Source organism: Phoca vitulina, unplaced genomic scaffold, assembly GCF_004348235.1.
Source record: "Phoca vitulina isolate PV1807 unplaced genomic scaffold, GSC_HSeal_1.0 scaffold6, whole genome shotgun sequence".
Taxonomy (NCBI): Eukaryota; Metazoa; Chordata; class Mammalia; order Carnivora; family Phocidae; genus Phoca; species Phoca vitulina.
This window is the reverse complement of record NW_022589709.1, coordinates 60907076-60926797: the sequence shown is the minus strand read 5'-3', so window position 1 is coordinate 60926797 and position 19722 is coordinate 60907076. Positions and strand designations below refer to the sequence as shown.

Genomic DNA, 19722 nt, shown 5'->3' with positions numbered 1-19722 from the left:
GAAGGATCAGACCACAGGTCAAGTTCCTACAAAATATGGCTCTTCAACCTTAGACTTTGGATAGTCTTTGGGTTCAGGTCACAGGATGGGCCCACTTGTATACCTGGCAAAGGAATCAATCCAACTGTGGGCACCTGCTCCTTTCTAGCTTGTCAGGATTGCCCTGGTGGGTATCACCACTCCAGAGAGGGGATTGGAAGGCTTTAAAGGTAGTGTATTAAGGAAGGGAAAACTAGGAATAGTACTCTATTCTTCATCTGATTTTACTAATGGTGTGTGCCATAGGCTAAGTTTCATGATCACTTTTTCTGTCATGGTCACTTTTTCTGTCAAATTACACAAGGCAGCCCATCAGACTGGTGGCTGGAAAGGTCCTAAAAGTACCACCATTGAAGCCATAGTTGTCAATGTTCAGATTTGGGATGGGTTCATGTGGCTTACCCTGGCTTATGGATATTTGAGCTGTAGGCACTGTAGTATCCAAATGGGATGGCATTACCAAGGATGCCAGATTGCCCCTGGAATACAGTGACATGGTGAATGGAATAATTACCTTTCTGGCATATTCTAAAAAATGCCTAAGCTAACTATGAAGGAGTCTCCTAACATCCACTGCATTTCCCATCAGGTGAAGGATTGTCAAATTGATTACATTGGCCCCTTCCCTCTGAGTGTTCTAGATTTGTCTTAGTTTGTGTGGATCCTATATCTGACCCAACCAAATTCTCCCCAGTCACCATCCATTAGGGGATTAGAGAAGCTGAGTAACATCTACAGATACTCTGGTTGAATAGACAATGATCAGGGGTCACATTTCAAAGATAATGATCTGTAAGGCTGGAATTTGCAATGGAATATCCCACCATTATAGAGGAGTTATCTTATCCTATTGGGGGAAGGGGAATTATTTACCTACTTTGGGAACTTGCTTTCTTGCTATAAGCCAAACCTGTTGACACTCACTGTACTTGAATTGGAATACACACCCTTGTAAGAGAGGAAGAGATGGGAATCCTGGTCTGGTATATCCCAGCCCTAATTCATCTGTTCACAAGTGATAGTGCCGCCTCTCCCTGGCCAAGATGTATGCACAATCAGGTCCTATTGCTAAAGCTGCAGCCACAGTAACATCTAAGGATCACACTACCAGTGTAATTCTTATGCAAGGGGAAGACCTTCCTATACAAGTTTCTACTAAATAGATCTTTTTTGACCTTAGACTTCTGTTACTTCTATTACTTCTGGTGATAGGATGGGCACTTGATGGAAATACCTTTCTACAATGGGCTTATTTATATGTCTGTCAAATCAATCCAGCTGTTGTGTGTATGTTGTGTATGTCAGCCACTGTCCCCCTCCAGTTCATGAAGATTTCCATGGGGATGTTAGCACTCCATTGGGGCGGGGGGGATTGGAAGGCCTTAAAGCAGTACATTAAAGAAGGACAAGCTAGGATTAGTACTCGTAATTCATCAGATATTACTAATACTGATCCAGAAACAAAGCCTGTGGCACACTTTATCAATAACACTGGACATATATATATATATATATATTTTGTCAAACTACACAGGCTGCGCATCAAACTGCTTATCAAAAGGGTCCTAAAAATACATCATCAACGCCATGGATGGCTGTTGCTCAGATTTGGAATAGATTCATGTTGCTCACCCCAGGTTATGGACGTTTGAGTACCTGGGCACCACTATGTTGAGAGCAGAAAAATGACTCTAAATAGAACCAGCCCAATTGCACTAGAGAGATGGGATGGATATGGATGGCCTTGTGGTCAGTCTGTCACATTAAAGGGTAGCAACTGGTGTGGCACTGACTGATAGTGCTGCCCAGGTATTTACTGGTGCACATCAAATGGAATACAATGGGTTATAGGACTCACATCCATGCCTTCCACCTGGGTGGTGGGGCCACTGCACTCCGGGTTTTCCCTGCGCATAGGGGGGAATCCACCCCACCATATCAAAAATTGTGAACCTCTGTCTTGCCAAGGCTAGATGGCCACATTTTGTTTTCCACTGGTATGATTGTTTGGCTGCTGTATTTGACCCCTCCATTGGCCTGGAGGACACTATAGTGCTCAAGGAAGCACTTACTACATTAACCTAGCAAGCCTGAAATGACAGCAAGCAAAGCTTATCTTTAGGAAACACTGAAATGTCTTTAATAAGAAAATCTGTTTTCTAAAATAGAATGGGTTTGGATATTATGAGTGCCTCACAAGGAGGTACCTATATCATTTTCCAGACAAAGTAGTATATTGTTCATACTTTTTCTGTCAGATTACACAAGGCAGCCCATCAGACTGGTGACTGGGAAGGTCCTAAAAGTACCACCACTGAAGCCATAGTTGGCAATGTTGAGATTTGGGATGGGTTCATATGGCTTACCCTGGCTTATGTATATTTGAGCTGTAGGCTCAAAAGAGTCTGCTAATACATCATTTTATTAAATCACATGAAGACACATGAGTAATCCGACTCTCCTCCTCCCGCCAGCTTAAAGGACTTAATAAATGGTTTGGATCATGGGGCTCTTGGTAGAAAATATTGTCACTTATATTGGGAATCATTATTTTAATCTGTATTTTCTCTTAGAACTTCCTCTCTTCCTGCTGTGGTATCATGTAGATCATGGTATCATGTACAGACAGTCACCAAACAAGCCACCTCCATGCTAATAAAACCTCTTATTAACTGCTGAGGACCCACTGTGGAAGAAGGGGGCATGTGAAATAAGAGCTGCTTACAAAATATAGAATGTTGGGGTAGGTCATCAAGAGGACATGACTGCCAGTTGACCTGTGAGGTGGGCCTGGACAATCTCAGCCTCCTTGCCCTTCCTCATTTCCTTGTCTTTGGGATGTATATTCTGCTTGTTGTTCCCCAGGTAGGACCCAGTTTCAAGGGTGCAGCATTGAGAGAGCAATGTGTTGTTGAGACTATTCTGATGGTATATGTGACTGAACCCAGTGATGGCCTCTATATATAAACTTTTAAGGTTCTGATACATGGGTGTGGAGATTTATTCATCTTGTGGCCGCCCAAGCCAAGCCTTAAATGTAAGTCCCCTTGCTTATTAAAACTGCCGTCTAGCAACCTGGAGTGGCCTGGTCTTTGGTCTCTCCTTGCCTTGCATGCACAGGGGCCAATTTCAGATTTCACCTGTGGAAATCCCATGAGTGTGGCCCAACAATTATATCTTTATTATCTTTTAATTTGCTTTATCTCTAGCCAGTTTTCTATTTTCATTTTGTTTGATTTGTATTTTGTCTGTGTTTTCTTTTTTAAAGAGCGGGGAGGGACAGAGGGAGAAAGAGAATCTCAAGCAGGCTCCATGCACAGTGTAGAGCCTGATGCAGGGCCTGAGCTCACAACCCTGAGATCATGACCTGAGCTGAAATCAAGAGTCAGATGCTTAACTGCTTAACCGAGTCAGTGACCCAGGCACTCCTTTTCGGTTTTTTTTAATCAACTTTGACAGAGGCCTATTTTATTTTCATTGAGATTTTTTTTCTTTGAACAATGAATTGTACTGAGTGGAACTATAAAAAAATCAAGTTGGGGGGTTCTTGTTCTCATTTTGTTGCATTGTGGTCAAAGAAGATTTTTTTAAAGATTTTATTTATAATTAGAGAGAGAGAGCACAAGCAGGGGGAGGGGCAGAGGGAGAAGCAGACTCCCCACTGAGCAGGGAGCCCAACTTGGGGCTTGATCCCAGGACCCTGGCATCATGACCTGAGCCAAAGGCAGACATTTAATCCGCTGAGCACCCAGGTGCCCCAAAGAAGATGATTTTAATACTGTGCCATATATTTTTTTAATTTAATTTAATTTTGTTATGTTAGTCACCATACAGTACATCATTAGTTTGTGATGTAGTGTCCCATGATTCATTGTTCTTGTATAACACCCAGTGCTCCATGCAATACATGCTTTCCTTAATACCCATCACCGGGCTAACCCATCCCCCCACCCCCTCCCCTCTAAAACCCTCAGTTTGTTTCTTGGAGTCCGTAGTCTCTCATGGTTCATCTCCCCTCCGATTTCCCCCTTCATTTTTCCCTTCCTTCTCCTAATGTCCTCCATGCTATTCCTTATGTTCCACAAATGACCTCGAATCACCAAGGAAATGTTGAAAAAGAAACACAAAACTGGGGGCATCACGTTGCCTGATTTCAAGCTATATTACAAAGCAGTGATCACCAAGACAGCATGGTACTGGCACAAAAACAGACATATAGACCAATGGAACAGAATAGAGAGCCCAGATATGGACCCTCAACTCTATGGTCAAATAATCTTCAACAAAGCAGGAAAAAATACGCAATGGAAAAAAGACAGTCTCTTCAATAAATGGTGCTGGGAAAATTGGACAGCCACATGCAGAAGAATGAAACTTGACCATTCTCTAACACCATACACAAAGATAAACTAAAAATGGATGGAAGACCTCAATGTGAGACAGGAATCCATCAAAATCCTAGAGGAGAACATAGGCAGTAACCTCTTTGACATCGGCCACAGCAACTTCTTTCAAGATACATCTCCAAAAGCTAGTGAAACAAAAGCAAAAATGAACTTTTGGGACTTCTTCAAGATAAAAGCCTTTTGCACAGCAAAGGAAATAGTCAACAAAACAAAGAAGTAACCCATAGAATGGGAGAAGATATTTGTAAATGACACTACAGACAAAGGGCTGATATCTGAGATCTATAAAGAACTTCTCAAACTCAACACTCAGAAAACAAATAAATCAAAAAATGGGCAGAAGACATGAACAGACACTTCTCTGAAGAAGACATAGAAATGGCTAACAGACACATGAAAGAATGTTCATCATCAGTAGCCATCAGGGAAATTCAAATCAAAACCACATTGCGATACCACCTTACACCAGTTAGAATGGTAAAAATTGACAGGAGTATGCCATATTTTTTGTTGAGATTTGCTTTGAGATCTTGTGGTGGGCAAGTTTTACAGGTATTTCATATATGTTTATGGAGAAGGTGTATTTTCTGTTAGATGAGTGATCTTAATATATTAATCTTAGATCATACTTTATAACTGTGACATTTAAATTTTTTTTACTGGAATCTACTATTCAGAAGTGTGTCAATCTCTTTCATTATAATCATCAGTTTGTCAACTATTTCTTATATTCTGTTAAATTTTTATTAAAGGCTATGGTTTTTTTCTTTGTCACTGTGATTTATTGAGCCATTTATAAACTAAAGATTGTCAAATAATATTATTTTCTACAATGTGCCTGAATTTACCTGTCGTTTTAAGGACTTTGTAGTCTGCAACCTCATTTGAATTGACATTTTCATGCCTCCAGCAAAGTGTCAGACTGACAGGAATCAGCTTGGTGAGCTTCCTATTATGCTCAGCATTGTCCTTTAAATGATAATACCTTGACAATTCAGGATGTCTCTGCTTTCCTTTCCAGATGTTAATGAGGATCTCTATAAAAATATGATCTTATATTATCCCTCCTTCTATCTAAACTTGAAATTTATTTCTACCTCAGTAGCTTTTTTTTTTCTTTTCTCAGGAATTTTGAGATTGGACCGAGATGCATTTGCCGGTCAGTTTGAGACCCTGGGCCTACACTGTGTGAGATACAGGTAGGCCCCTGTGCTAGGACTGCATTATGTCCACTGTGGAGCATGTACTTCCAGAGTAAGAGAACAGTCCTGGAACCTCCAGGCCCATCTTTTTTTTCAGCTACCTATTGCTGATACAGGTCTACCTAATAGCTTATTAGAGCTGCAAATTGCAAAGAGAATTAACTTTTTCTTGCTTTTTAATCTCCTGAAGTGCATCACAAGGTATTGTTCATCCTTTGAAATTCAATGTTTGGGGTCTTTCAAATTGTTGTAGTTAAGTTTGTGGTTCTGTGTTTGTATGTAAGCATTAATCTGGAGTAATTTATATTGCGTAGATGAATTTTAATATTGAGAACCTATACGTTTTTTGGCCTGTTTTTTTTTTTTTTAATTACTGTTAATAGGTCAGAAAAAACATTTGGAGATTTTATATACCAGTTTCAGTGTTGGTAGGAATTAAAAAGGATGGTTACTTTATATGTAATAAAAGAGTCTTTATGAAGGGATAATAGACTAGGCAGACCAATGTGGTAGACATGGCGCTCTATGTAAGGTCAAATGCAGTTAAAAATCAGAGGCTTAATTCTCCCGTTGAAAATCAGAGATACTTCGTTCTCCTTATTCTGACAGCATTTACTTGAGAAAATTTGTAAATTGTTTCTCTGTCTTTTAGAAATGTATGTAAGTCTTCTAAAAAGCTCAGCAAGATTCTTATTCCCTTAAAGACCCAGGAGTATCTGGGAGCCATTTCTGTAACATGACCATCAAGGAATATGGTGCTCCTATTTCCTAGTTTCCATGAGAGGGTAAGAGGCTAACTTCAGTGGGTACATTGCTCTAAGTTGCAATACTGTCTCCTGTTACAGAGATCTGAGAAGTTTATTTTCCCTTTGGATAAATCTAATTAGCAAACCCTTACAGCCACCCCAATTGCCAGGTGCATTTAGGATGAACTTATGCATGGCACAGGGTGCTGTAAAATCCTCTCGCTTGAGGACCAGTTATTGTTCAGCTTGAGAACATGTGTGTAATGAGTTGCCTGCTTGGCTACGTAAAATGGTAAGATTTCCTGCTATCTTTGCCATTTCTTAGCAGACTGATTTTGCACAGCATATTCTGGCTGGATGTTTTATTCAATAATAAACCTTTCTTTCAACATTTTTTTATTATGTTAATCACCATACATTACATCATTAGTTTTTGATGTAGTGTTCCATGATTCATTGTTTGCATATAACACCCAGTGCTCCATGCAGTTTGTGCCCTCTTTAATACCCATTACCAGGCTAACCCATACCCCCACCCCCCTCCCCTCCAGAACCCTCAGTTTGTTTCTCAAAGTCCATAGTCTCTCATGGTTCGTCTCCCCCTCTGATTTTCCCCCCTTCATTCTTCCCATCCAGGTTTTTTTTTTTTTTTAACATATAATGTATTATTTGTTTCAGAGGTACAGGTCTGGGATTCAACAGTCTTGCACTATTCACAGCGCTCACCATAGCACATACCTCCCCAATGTCTATTACCCAGCCACCCCATCCCTCCCACCCCCCACCACTCCAGCAACCCTTAGTTTGTTTCCTGAGATTAAGAATTCCTCATATCAGTGAGGTCATATGATACATGTCTTTCTCTGATTGACTTATTTCGCTTAGCATAATATCCTCCAGTTCCATCCACGTCGTTGCAAATGGCAAGATTTCATTCCTTTTGATGGCTGTATAATATTCCATTGTATATATATACCACATCTTCTTTATCCATTCATCTGTCGATGGACATCTTGGCTCTTTCCACAGTTTGGCTATTGTGGACATTGCTGCTATAAACATCGGGGTGCATGTACCCCTTTGGATCCCTACATTTGTATCTTTGGGGTAAATACCCAGTAGTGCAATTGCTGGATCATATGGTAGCTCTATTTTCAGCTTCTTGAGGAACCTCCATACTGTTTTCCAGAGTGGCTGCCCCAGCTTGCATTCCCACCAACAGTGTAGGAGAGTTCCCCTTTCTCTGCATCCCCACCAACATCTGTCATTTCCTGACTTGTTAATTTTAGCCATTCTGACTGGTGTGAGGTGGTATCTCACTGAGGTTTTGTTGTGGATTTCCCTGATGCTGAGTGATGTTGAGCACTTTTTCATATGTCTGTTGGCCATTTGGATGTCTTCTGCCCATTTCTTGATTGGATCATTTATTCTTTGGGTGTTGAGTTTGATAAGGTCTTTATAGATAAGTTCTTTATAGATATAGGTAAGTTCTATATAGATAATGATAAGTTCTTTATAGAGTTTGATAAGTTCTATATAGACTAGCCTTTTATCTGATATGTCATTTGCAAATATCTTCTCCCATTCTGTCAGTTGTCTTTTGGTTTTGTTGACTGTTTCTTTTGCTGTGCAAAAGCTTTTTATCTTGATGAGGTCTCAATAGTTCATTTTTGCCCTTGCTTCCCTTGCCTTTGGTGATGTTTCTAGGAAGAAGTGGCTGTGGCTTAGGTCAAAGAGGTTGCTGCCTATGTTCTCCTTTAGGATTTTGATGGACTCCTGTCTCATATTTAGGTCTTTCAACCATATGAGTCTACTTTTGTGTGTGGTGTAAGGAAATGGTCCAGTTTCATTCTTCTGCATGTGGCTATCCAATTTTCCCAACACCATTTGTTGAAGAGACTGTCTTTTTTCCATTGGACATTCTTTCCTGCTTTGTCAAAGATGAGTTGACCATAGAGTTGAGGGTCCATTTCTGGGCTCTCTATTCTGTTCCATTGATCTATGTGTCTGTTTTTGTGCCAGTACCATACTGTCTTGATGATGACAGCTTTGTAATAGAGCTTGAGGTCCAGAATTGTGATGCCACCAGCTTTGCTTTTCTTTTTCAACATTCCTCTGGCTATTCAGGGTCTTTTCTGGTTCCATACAAATTTTAGGATTATTTGTTCTGTTTCTTTGAAAAAAGTGGATGGTATTTTGTTGTTTTTTTTTGTTTTTTTTTTTTTTTAAAGATTTTATTTATTTATTTGACAGAGAAACACAGCGAGAGAGGGAACACAAGCAGGGGGAGTGGGAGAGGGAGAAGCAGGCTTCCCGCAGAGCAGGGAGCCAGACGCGGGGCTCGATCCCAGGACCCTGGGATCATGACCTGAGCTGAAGGCAGACGCTTAACGACTGAGCCACCCAGGCGCCCCTGGATGGTATTTTGATAGGGATTGCATTGAATGTGTAGATTGCTCTAGGTAGCATTGACATCTTCACAATATTTGTTCTTCCAATACATGAACATGGAACATTTTTCCATTTCTTTGTGTCTTCCTCAATTTCTTTCATTAGTATTTTATAGTTTTCTGAGTACAGATCCTTTGCCTCTTTGGTTAGATTTATTCCTAGGTATCTTATGGTTTTGGGTGCAATTGTAAATGGGATCGACTCCTTAATTTCTCTTTCTTCTGTCTTGTTGTTGGTGTATAGGAATGCCACTGATTTGTGTGCATTGATTTTATATCCTGCCACTTTATTGAATTCCTGTATGAGTTCCAGCAGTTTTGGGGTGGAGTCTTTTGTGTTCTCCACATAAAGTATCATATCATCTGCAAAGAGTGAGACTTTGACTTCTTCTTTGCCGATTTGGATGTCTTTTGTTTCTTTTTGTTGTCTGATTGCTATGGCTAGGACTTCTAATACTACGTTGAATAGCGGGGGTGATAATGGACATCTCTGCCGTGTTCCTGACCTTAGGGGGAAAGCTCTCAGGTTTTCCCCATTGAGAATGATATTCGCTGTGGGTTTTTCATAGGCAGCTTTTATGATATTGAGGTATGTACCCTCTATCCCTCTACTCTGAAGAGTTTTGATCAAGAAAGGATGCTGTACTTTGTCAAATGCTTTTTCTGTATCTGTTGAGAGGATCATATGTTTCTTGTTCTTTCTTTTATTAATGTATAGTATCACATTGATTGATTTGTGGATGTTGAACCAACCTTGCAGCCCAGGGATAAATCGACTTGGTCGTGGTGAATAATCCTTTTAATGTACTGTTGGATCCTGTTGGCTAGTATTTTGGTGAGAATTTTTGCATCCATGTTCATCAAGGATATTGGTCTGTAATTCTCCTTTTTGATGGGATCTTTGTCTGGTTTTGGGATCAAGGTAATGGTGGCCTCATAAAACGAGTTTGGAAGTTTTCCTTCCATTTCTATTTTTTGGAACAATTTCAGAAGAATAGGTATTAATTCTTCTTTAAATGTTTGGTAGAATTCTCCTGGGAAGCCATCTGGCCCTGGGCTTTTGTTTTTTGGGAGATTTTTGATGACTTCTTCAATTTCCTTAGTGGTTATAGGTCTGTTCAGGTTTTCTACTTCTTCCTGGTTCAGTTTTGGTAGTTGATACATCTCTAGGAATGCATCCATTTCTTCCAGGTTATCTAATTTGCTAGCATAGAGTTGCTCATAATACGTTCTTATAATTGTTTGTATTTCTTTGGTGTTGGTTGTGATCTCTCCTCTTTCATTCATGATTTTGTTGATTTGGGTCATTTCTCTTTTCTTTTTGATAAGTCTGGCCAGGGGTTTATCAATCTTGTTAATTCTTTCAAAGAACCAGTTCCTAGTTTCGTTGATCTGTTCTACTGTTCTTTTGGTTTCTATTTCATTGATTTCTGCTCTGATGTTTATTATTTCTCTTCTCCTGCTGGGTTTAGGCTTTATTTGCTGTTCTTTCTCCAGCTCCTTTAGGTGTAGGGTTAGGTTGTATATTTGAGACCTTTCTTTTTCTTGAGAAAGGCTTGTATTGCTCTATACTTTCCTCTCAGGACTGCCTTTACTGTATCCCAAAGATTTTGAACAGTTGTGTTTTCATTTTCATTTGTTTCCATGAATTTTTTAAATTCTTCTTTAATTTCCTGGTTGACCCATTCATTCTTTAGTAGGATGCTCTTTAGCCTCCATGTACTTGAGTTCTTTCCGACTTTCCTCTTGTGATTGAGTTCTAGTTTCAAAGCATTGTGGTCCAAAAATAGGCAGGGAATGATCCCAATCTTTTGGAACCAGTTGAGATCTGATTTATGACCTAGGATGTGATCTATTCTGGAGAATGTTCCATGGGCACTAGAGAAGAATGTGTATTCCATTGCTTTGGGATGGAATGTTCTGAATATATCTGTGAAGTCCATTTGGTCCAGTGTGTCATTTAAAATATTTATTTCCTTGTTGATCTTTTGGTTAGATGATGTGTCCATTTCAGTGAGGGGGGTGTTAAAGTCCCCCACTATTATTGTAATGTCAATGTGTTTCTTTGTTTTTGTTATTAATTGGCTTATATAATTGGCTGCTCCCATGTTAGGGGCATAGATATTTACAATTGTTAGATCTTCTTGTTGGATAGACCCTTTAAGTAGGATATAGTGTCCTTCCTCATCTCTTATTACAGTCTTTGGTTTAAAATCTAATTTGTCTGATATAAGGATTGCCACCCCAGCTTTCTTTTGGTGTCCATTAGCATGGTAAATGGTTTTCCACCCCCTCACTTTCAATCTGGGGGTGTTTTTGGGTCTAAAATGAGTCTCTTGCAGACAGCATATCGATGGGTCTTGTTTTTTAATCCAATCTGATAGCCTGTGTCTTTTGATTGGGGCATTTAGGCCATTTACATTCAGGGTAACTATTGAAAGATAGGAATTTAGTGCCATTGTATTGCCTGTAAGGTGACTGTTACTGTATACTGTCTCTGTTCCTTTCTGGTCTATGTTACTTTTAGGCTCTTTCTTTGCTTAGAGGACCCCTTTCAGTATTTCTTGTAGGGCTGGTTTTGTGTTTGCAAATTCTTTTAGTTTTTGTTTGTCCTGGAAGCTTTTTATCTGTCCTTCTATTTTCAATGACAGCCTAGCTGGATACAGTATTCTTGGCTGCATATTTTTCTCATTTAGTGCTCTGAATATATCATGCCAGTCCTTTCTGGCCTGCCAGGTCTCTGTGGATCGGTCTTTTGCCAATCTAATGTTTCTACCATTGTAGGTTACAGATCTCTTGTCCCAAGCTGCTTTCAGGATTTTCTCTTTGTCTCTGAGACTTGTAAGTTTTACTATTAGATGTCAGGGTGTTGACCCATTTTTATTGATTTTGAGGGGAGTTCTCTGTGCCTCCTGGATTTTGATGCCTGTTTCCTTCCCCAATTTAGAAAATTTCTCTGCTATAATTTGCTCCAATATTCCTTCTGCCCCTCTCTCTCTGTTGTCTTCTTCTGGGACCCCAATTATTCTAATATTGTTTCGTCTTATGGTATCACTTATCTCTCGATTTCTGCCCTCGTGATCCAGTAGTTGTTTATCTCTCTTTTTCTCAGCTTCTTTATTTTCCATCATTTGGTCTTGTATATCACTGATTCTCTCTTCTGCCTCATTTATCCTAGCAGTTAGTGCCTCCATTTTTGATTGCACCTCATTAAATGCCTTTTTGATTTCGACTTGGTTAGATTTTAGTTCTTTTATTTCTCCAGAAAGGGTTTCTCTAATAACTTCCACGCTTTTTTCAAGCCCAATTTATTCAACTGACTGAGGGGCCAGATCTCCCAATGAAGGCAAATTTTTTTATTTATGCCTGGACCAAAAGCTCTGTGGTAACACTCCACAATATTATCATATCTGGTAGTGACTAGCATACTTCTCTCCAAAAGAATGAATTCACGTCCTTTATTTAAAGTATATAGAGCCCAAAGCAACCACACACTTTTGCAATACTATTTGTTTAAATAAATCTTCTCTCAATTAAAAAAAAATACATTTTTTTTCCTTAACCTACTTTAGCAGTGTAAACACACCAAAATTGAGTACCTGGAGTTTTGTTTGCCTTGCCTCAACTTCTGCAGTCAAATATTGGTATGACATTGGAAGTACTCAAAAAATCAAGAAGCAGTTCCTGACTAAAGAAATCCTTGTAAAAATGAAACACTCATGTTTATGAGGTAACATTCTTAAGTTACACATAATTGATTTACAAGAGCATCTTTGCCAAGAATCTTTCTCTGGTAGGGACCCGGTTTTTTATGCAGGAGTCCTGCTGAGGCTGTGCATTCAGTTTCCTTGTAGGCGTGCTACCAGTACCATTGGAGGCTCAGCCTGATTTTTGCCCCATTGGGGCTTGTAGAGAGTCTCAAATGCTGCCATGAGACTCGTTCACTTTCACAGTATGCCTTAAATGGAGTGGAAAATCCAAACCTGTCTTTTTCTTGTTGAAACTCTTAACACATTCAACCAAAGGCAGACGATTCTACAAACCTTAGGATTGCCACTGACCCCAACCTTTCAAATGCTTTCCCAACCTCAAATGCCAGTGCTTCACTTTTACTTGTAACTTGTTCCAGTCTACCAAGGGATAGAGTGTTACACTTGTGATGCTCCTGCAGCCAGCTATGCAGACCAGCCCACCTACCAACAGCACTTGGGGCCTGACTGCCAGCTGATGTGTGGGTCGCTTACAACAACCAAGGATCCTAACCTGAGTAATCTCCCAACCTGAGGATTTACTCTAGGGCTCCTCCCAGGACCAGCTGTCTTTGAGTCCCCCCTTTGAGTCCCCCCCCCCAAAAAAGCAGAATCTGAGACAAAAGCTAGTTTGCTGATGTATTACTTGAGAACGTGATTTGAGAGACCTAGAGTTGTGGGACTTGGAAGAATAAATCAGGCAATGAGAGAAAGCCTATCCTAAGTCATGTCATTGAGCTAGTTACTGCTGTAGAAAACGGGGGCTCAGTTCTGTTGGGGACCCTTTATAAAATGGTACAGATTTCGCTTTAGAATTTTCTCTGTAACACAAGAGAGGGGTTAATATTATCCAAGAGCCCCTCTATTAGTTATCTTTTGCTGACCATGAACTAGCAGCTTAAACAACACATTTATTATGTCACGGTTCTATAGGTCAGAAATGAAGGTGTTGGCAGGGCTATGTTCTTCTCTGGGGATGATAGAAGAATCCAGTTCCTTATTCACTCAGGTTGCTGGCAGAATTCAGTTCTTTTTATTATTTTCAGAGGTTCCAAGTTTCTATCCAATATCATTCCCTTAAACCCTGAATAATTTCCTTTAGCATTTCCTGTAGTGCAATTACGCTGCTGGGAAGTCATCTTGGTTTTCTTTTATCTAAAAATATCTTTAATTTATCTTCATTCTTGAAGGAAAATATCCTGAATATCTAGCATAGAGTATCCAAGAATACTAACTTGACACTTAAAAAACTATTTCATAAAGTACCATATATTTCTCTCATTCTTGATGGTTTCTGCTATGAAATCAGTCATTAATTGAATTTGTGGTCCTCAAAACATAACATGGTGTTTTTTTCTTACCACTTTCTTTTTTTTATGTGACATTTAACTCATACTTTCTTTTCTCTTTTATTATGTTAGTCACCATACAATACATCATTTGTTTTTGATGTGGTGATCCACGATCCATTGTTTTCGTATAACACCCAGTGCTCCATTCAGTATGCACCCTCCTTAATACCCATCACTGGGCTAACCCATCCCCCCACCCCCCTCCCCTCTAAAACCCTGTTTGTTTCTCAGAGTCCATAGTGTCTCATGATTCGTCTCTCCCTCCAATTCCCCCCCTTCATTTTTCCCTTCCTTCTCCTAATGTCCTCCATGCTATTCCTTATGTTCCACAAATAAGTGAAACCGTATGATAATTGACTTTCTCTGCTTGACTTATTTCACTTAGCATAATCTCCTCCAGTCCCAGCCATGTTGATGTAAAAGTTGGGGATTCATCTTTTCTGATGGCTGAGTAATATTCCATTGTATATATGGACCACATCTTCTTTATCCATTCATCTGTTGAAGGGTATCTCGGCTCTTTACATAGTTTGGCTATTGCGGACATTGCTCCTATGAACATTGGGGTGCATATGGCCCTTCTTTTCACTACATCTGTGTCTTTGGGGTAAATACCCAGGAGTGCAATTGCTGGGTCATAGGGTAGCTCTATTTTTAATTTTCTGAGGCACCTCCACACTGTTTTCCAAAGTGGCTGTACCAACTTGCATTCCCACCAACAGTGTAAGAGGGTTCCCCTTTCTCCACAACCTCTCCAACATTTGTTGTTTCTTTCCCTGTCCATTTTTGCCATTCTAACTGGTATATGGTGGTATCTCAGTGTGGTTTTGATTTGAATTTCCCTGATGGCTAATGATGATGAACATTCTTTCATGTGTCTGTTAGCCATTTGTATGTCTTCTTTGGAGAAGTGTCTTTTCATGTCTTCTGCCCATTTTTTGACTTGATTATTTGTTTTTTGGGTGTTGAGTTTGAGAAGTTCTTTATAGATCTTGGATACCAGCCCTTTATCTGTAGTGTCATTTGCAAATATCTTCTCCCATTCTGTGGGTTGCCTCTTTGTTTTGTTGACTGTTTCCTTTGCTGTGCAGAAGCTTTTTATCTTGATGAAGTCCCAAAAGTTCATTTTTGCTTTTGTTTCACTAGCTTTTGGAGATGTGTCTTGGAAGAAGTTGCTGTGGACGATGTCAAAGAGGTTACTGCTTATGTTCTCCTCTAGGATTTTGATGGATTCCTGTCTCACATTGAGGTCTTTCATCCATTTTGAGTTTATCTTTGTGTATGGTGCTAGAGAATGGTCGAGTTTCATTCTTCTGCATGTGGCTGTCCAATTTTTCCAGCACCATTTATTGAAGAGACTGTCTTTTTTCCATTGGATGTTTTTTCCTGCTTTGTCGAAGATTATTTGACCATAGAGTTGAGGGTCCATATCTGGGCTCTCTATTCTGTTCCATTGGTCTATATGTCTGTTTTTGTGCCAGTACCATGCTGTCTTGGTGATCACTGCTTTGTAATATAGTTTGAAATCAGAAAACGTGATGCCCCCAGTTTTGTTTTTCTTTTTCAACATTTCCTTGGCGATTCAGGATCTTTGCTGATTCCATACAAATTTTAGGATTGTTTGTCCCAGCACTTTGAAAAATGTCATTGGAATTTTTTTTTTTTTTTTTTTTAGATTTTTATTTATTTTTTGACAGAGAGAGACACAGCGAGAGAGGGAACACAGGCTGGCGGAGTGGGAGAGGGAGAAGCAGGCTTCCCGTGGAGCAGGGAGCCTGATGTGGGGCTCGATCCCAGGACCCTGGAATCATGACCTGAGCCGAAGGCAGACGCTTAACGACTGAGCCACCCAGGCGCCCCTGTCATTGGAATTTTGATAGGGATGGCATTGAAGGTATAGATTGCTCTGGGTAGCATAGACATTTTAACAATGTTTATTCTTCCGATCCATGAGCATGATATGTTTTTCCATCTTTTTGTGTCTTCTTCAATTTCTTTCATGAGTGTTCTGTAGTTCCTAGAGTATAGACTCTTTACCTCTTTGGTTAGGTTTATTCTAAGGTATCTTACGGTTTTGGTGCTATTGTAAATGGAATCGTTTCTCTAATTTCTCTTTCTACAGTTGCGTTGTTAGTGTATAAGAAAGCAACTGATTTCTGTGCATTGATTTTGTATCCTGCCACATTACCGAATTGCTGGATGAGTTCTAGTAATTTTGGGGTGGAGTGTTTTGGGTTTTCCACATAAAGTATCATTTCATCTGCGTAAAGAGAGAGTTTGACTTCTTCTTTGCTGATTCGGATGCCTTTTATTTCTTTTTGTTGTCTGATTGCTGTTGCTAGGACTTCTAGTACTATGTTGAACAGTAGTGGAGAGAGTGGACATCCTTGATGTGTTCCTGATCTTAAGGGAAAGGCTCTCAGCTTTTCCCCATTGAGGATGTTATTTGCTGTGGGTTTTTCATAGTTGGATTTTATGAACTTGAGGAATGTGCCCTCTATCCCTATACTCTGAAGAGTTTTAATCAGGAAAGGATGCTGTATTTTGTCAAATGCTTTTTCTGCATCAATTGAGAGGACCATATGGTTCTTCTCTCTCCTCTTATTAATGTGTTCTATCACATTGATTGATTTGCGAATGTTGAACCACCCTTGCATCCTGGGGATAAATCCCACTTGGTCGTGGTGGATGATCCTTTTGATGTATTGCTGGATCCTCTTAGCTAGGATTTTGTTGAGGATTTTGGAATCCATATTCATCAAGGATATTGTTCTGAAATTCTCCTTTTTGATGGGGTCTTTGCCTGGTTTGGGGATTAAGGTAATGCTGGCCTCATAGAATGAGTCTGGAAGCTTTCCTTCTGTTTCTATTTTTTGAAACAGCTTCAGTAGAATACGTATTATCTCTTCTTTGAATGTTTGGTAGAATTCTCCAGGGAATCCATCAGGCCCTGGACTCTTGTTTTTTGGGAGGTTTTTGATCACTGCTTCAATCTCGTTACTGGTTATTGGCCTATTCAGGTTGTCAATTTCTTCCTGTTTCAGTCTTGGCAGCTTATAGGTTTCCAGGAAGGCCTCCATTTCATCCAGATTGCTCAGTTTATTGGCATATAGTTGTTGATAATAATTTCTAATAATTGTTTCTATTCCCTTGGTGTTAGTCGTGATCTCTCCCCTTTCATTCATAATTTTATTAATTTGGGTCCTTTCTCTTTTCTTTTGGATAAGTCTGGCCAGTGGATAAGATCTTATTAATTCTTTCAAAGAACCAGCTTCTAGTTTTGTTGATCTGATCTACTGTGTTTCTGGTTTCTAATTCATTGATCTCTGCTCTAATCTTAATTATTTCTCTTCTAATGCGTGGCTTAGGCATCGTTTGTTGCCTTTTCTCTAGTTCTGTAAGGTGTAAAGTTAGTTGGTGAATTTGGGATTTTTCTATTTTTTTGAGTGAGGCTTGGATGGCTATGTATTTCCCCCTTAGGAATGCCTTTGCAGTATCCCATAGGTTTTGGACCAATGTGTTTTCATTCTCATTGATTTCCATGAATTGTTTAAGTTCTTCTTTGATTTCCTGGTTGACCCAAACGTTCTTGAGCAGAGTGGTCTTCAGCTTCCAAGTGTTTGAATTTCTGCCAAATTTTTTCTTGTGATTGAGTTCCAGTTTTAAAGCATTGTGGTCTGAGAATATGCAGGGAATAATCTCAATCTTTTGGTATCGGTTGAGACCTGATTTGTGACCCAGTATGTGGTCTATTCTGGAGAAAGTTCCATGTGCACTCGAGAAGAATGAGTATTCTGTTGTTTTAGGGTGGAATGTTCTGTATATATCTATGAGGTCCATCTGGTCCAGTGTATCATTCAAAGCTCTTGTTTCCTTGTTGATTTTCTGCTTAGATGATCTGAGAGTGGAGTATTGAGGTGTCCTACAATTAACGTACTGTTATCAATATGACTCTTTATTTTGGTTAACAGTTGGCTTATGTAGATGGCTGCTCCCATGTTGGGGGCATAGATATTTACAGTTGTTAGATCTTCTTGTTGGATAGTCCTTTTAAGAATGATATAGTGTCCTTCTGTGTCTCTAACTACAGACTTTAGTTTAAAATCTAATTTGTCCGATATAAGAATTGCTACCCCAGCTTTCTTTTGAGGTCCGCTGGCATGGAAGATGGATCTCCGTCCCTTCACTTTCAGTCTGGATGTGTCTTTAGGTTCAAAATGAGTCTCTTGTAGACAGCATATGGATGGGTCCTGTCTTTTTATCCAGTCTGCAACCCTGTGCCGTTTTATGGGAGCATTTAGGCCATTCACATTGAGAGTGATTATTGAAAGCTATGAATGAATTGTCATCATGTTGCCTGTGAAGACGTTGTTTTTATAGATTGTCCCTGTAAATTTCTGTTGTATATCACTCTTTGGGTCTTTCTCCTTTTATAGAACCCGCCTTAATATTTCTTGCAGGGCCAGCTTAGTGATCACATATTCTTTCAGTTTCTGCCAGTCTTGGAAGCTCTGCATCTCTCCATCCATTCTAAATGACAGCCTTGCTGGATAAAGTATTCTTGGCTGCATGTTCTTCTCATTTAGTACCCTGAATATGTCTTGCCAGGCCTTTCTGGCTTGCCAGGTCTCTGTGGATAGGTCTGACGTTATTCTGATGTTCCTCCCTCTGTATGTAAGGAATCTCTTCCCCCTAACTGTCCTTAAGATGGTTTCCTTGGTTCTAGGATTTGTGAGTTTTACTATTACATGCCGGGGTGTTGGCCTGTTTTCCTTAATCTTGGGAGGGGTCCTCTCTGCCTCTAGGACACGAATGTTTGTTTCATTCCCCAGATTAGGGAAATTCTCAGCTACGATTTGCTCAAATATATCTTCTAGTCCTCTCTCTCTCTCCACCCCCTCCGGGATTCCAATAATTCTGACATTGGAATGCTTCATGGTGTCACTTATTTCTCTGATTCTATTTTCATGGATTCTGAGTTGTTTTTCCCTGGCCTCCTCTTTTCCCTTTTTATCTATTAAATTGTCTTCCAGGTCACTAGTTCGTTCTTCTGCCTCACTTACCCTAGCTGTTAGATTATCTAGATTAGATTGGATCTCATTGATAGCATTTTTAAGTTCTGCCAATTCAGCTTTCATTTCTGCCCTTAGAGACTCTATGTTGCCATTAATTGATTTCTCCATTCTAGCTATTGTCTTCACAATTGCTAGCCTGAATTCCATCTCTCATATCTTGGTTATATCTGCATCCATTTGTAAATCTGCAGTATAAGTCATAATCTCTGAGTCTTTCCTATTTTGGTGGTTCCTCCTCCTAGTCGTTCTTTTGAGGGGTGGTTGAGGGAAAGTATAGAGTCCAAATTATTGACTACAACCCAAGCAAGATGCACCTGTTTTCTGGGGACCTTAGGGTTGCTGGCCTCCTGTTTTCCCTGTCGTCTTGGGGAGGGGCCTGCCACACTGTTACTCAGGCAACCCTGTTTAGGCAGAGTTGCCCTGCCCCCTGTGGCAGGGGATGGGCTCAGTAAAAACCGTTTTTTGGGGGGCTTTTGTTCTCTGGTGGCTTTCTGTGACTAGTTTCTGCATCTCTTCCTAGAGTCAGAGCAGAAGAGACAATTTCCAACCCTCTGCTTCAGAGCAGAGAGACTGCAGTCTGTTCTTCAGTGAGCTCTCCAGGCCACACTCTCTCTATTTCTGTCTGTGCTGCTATAAACTGCAGCAACCTGGGTTGTGCGCCCCTCAGCTGTGCTCCCAGTCCTGCCTCCAGGTCAGGGCTCAT

The 19722-nt window shown here is 40.0% G+C and overlaps 1 long non-coding RNA gene across 2 annotated transcripts in view; it reads left to right on the top strand.

Annotated features, from left to right (window-relative positions):
* LOC116632393 overlaps window positions 1-6748 on the top strand; it is a 103185-nt gene extending 96437 nt beyond the window's left edge. For both annotated transcript variants that reach the window (XR_004299406.1, XR_004299407.1), the window contains one exon: window positions 5572-6748. This is a non-coding gene — a long non-coding RNA (uncharacterized LOC116632393). The remainder of the gene's footprint in view (window positions 1-5571) is intronic.
* The last annotated feature ends 12974 nt before the right edge of the window (window positions 6749-19722 follow it).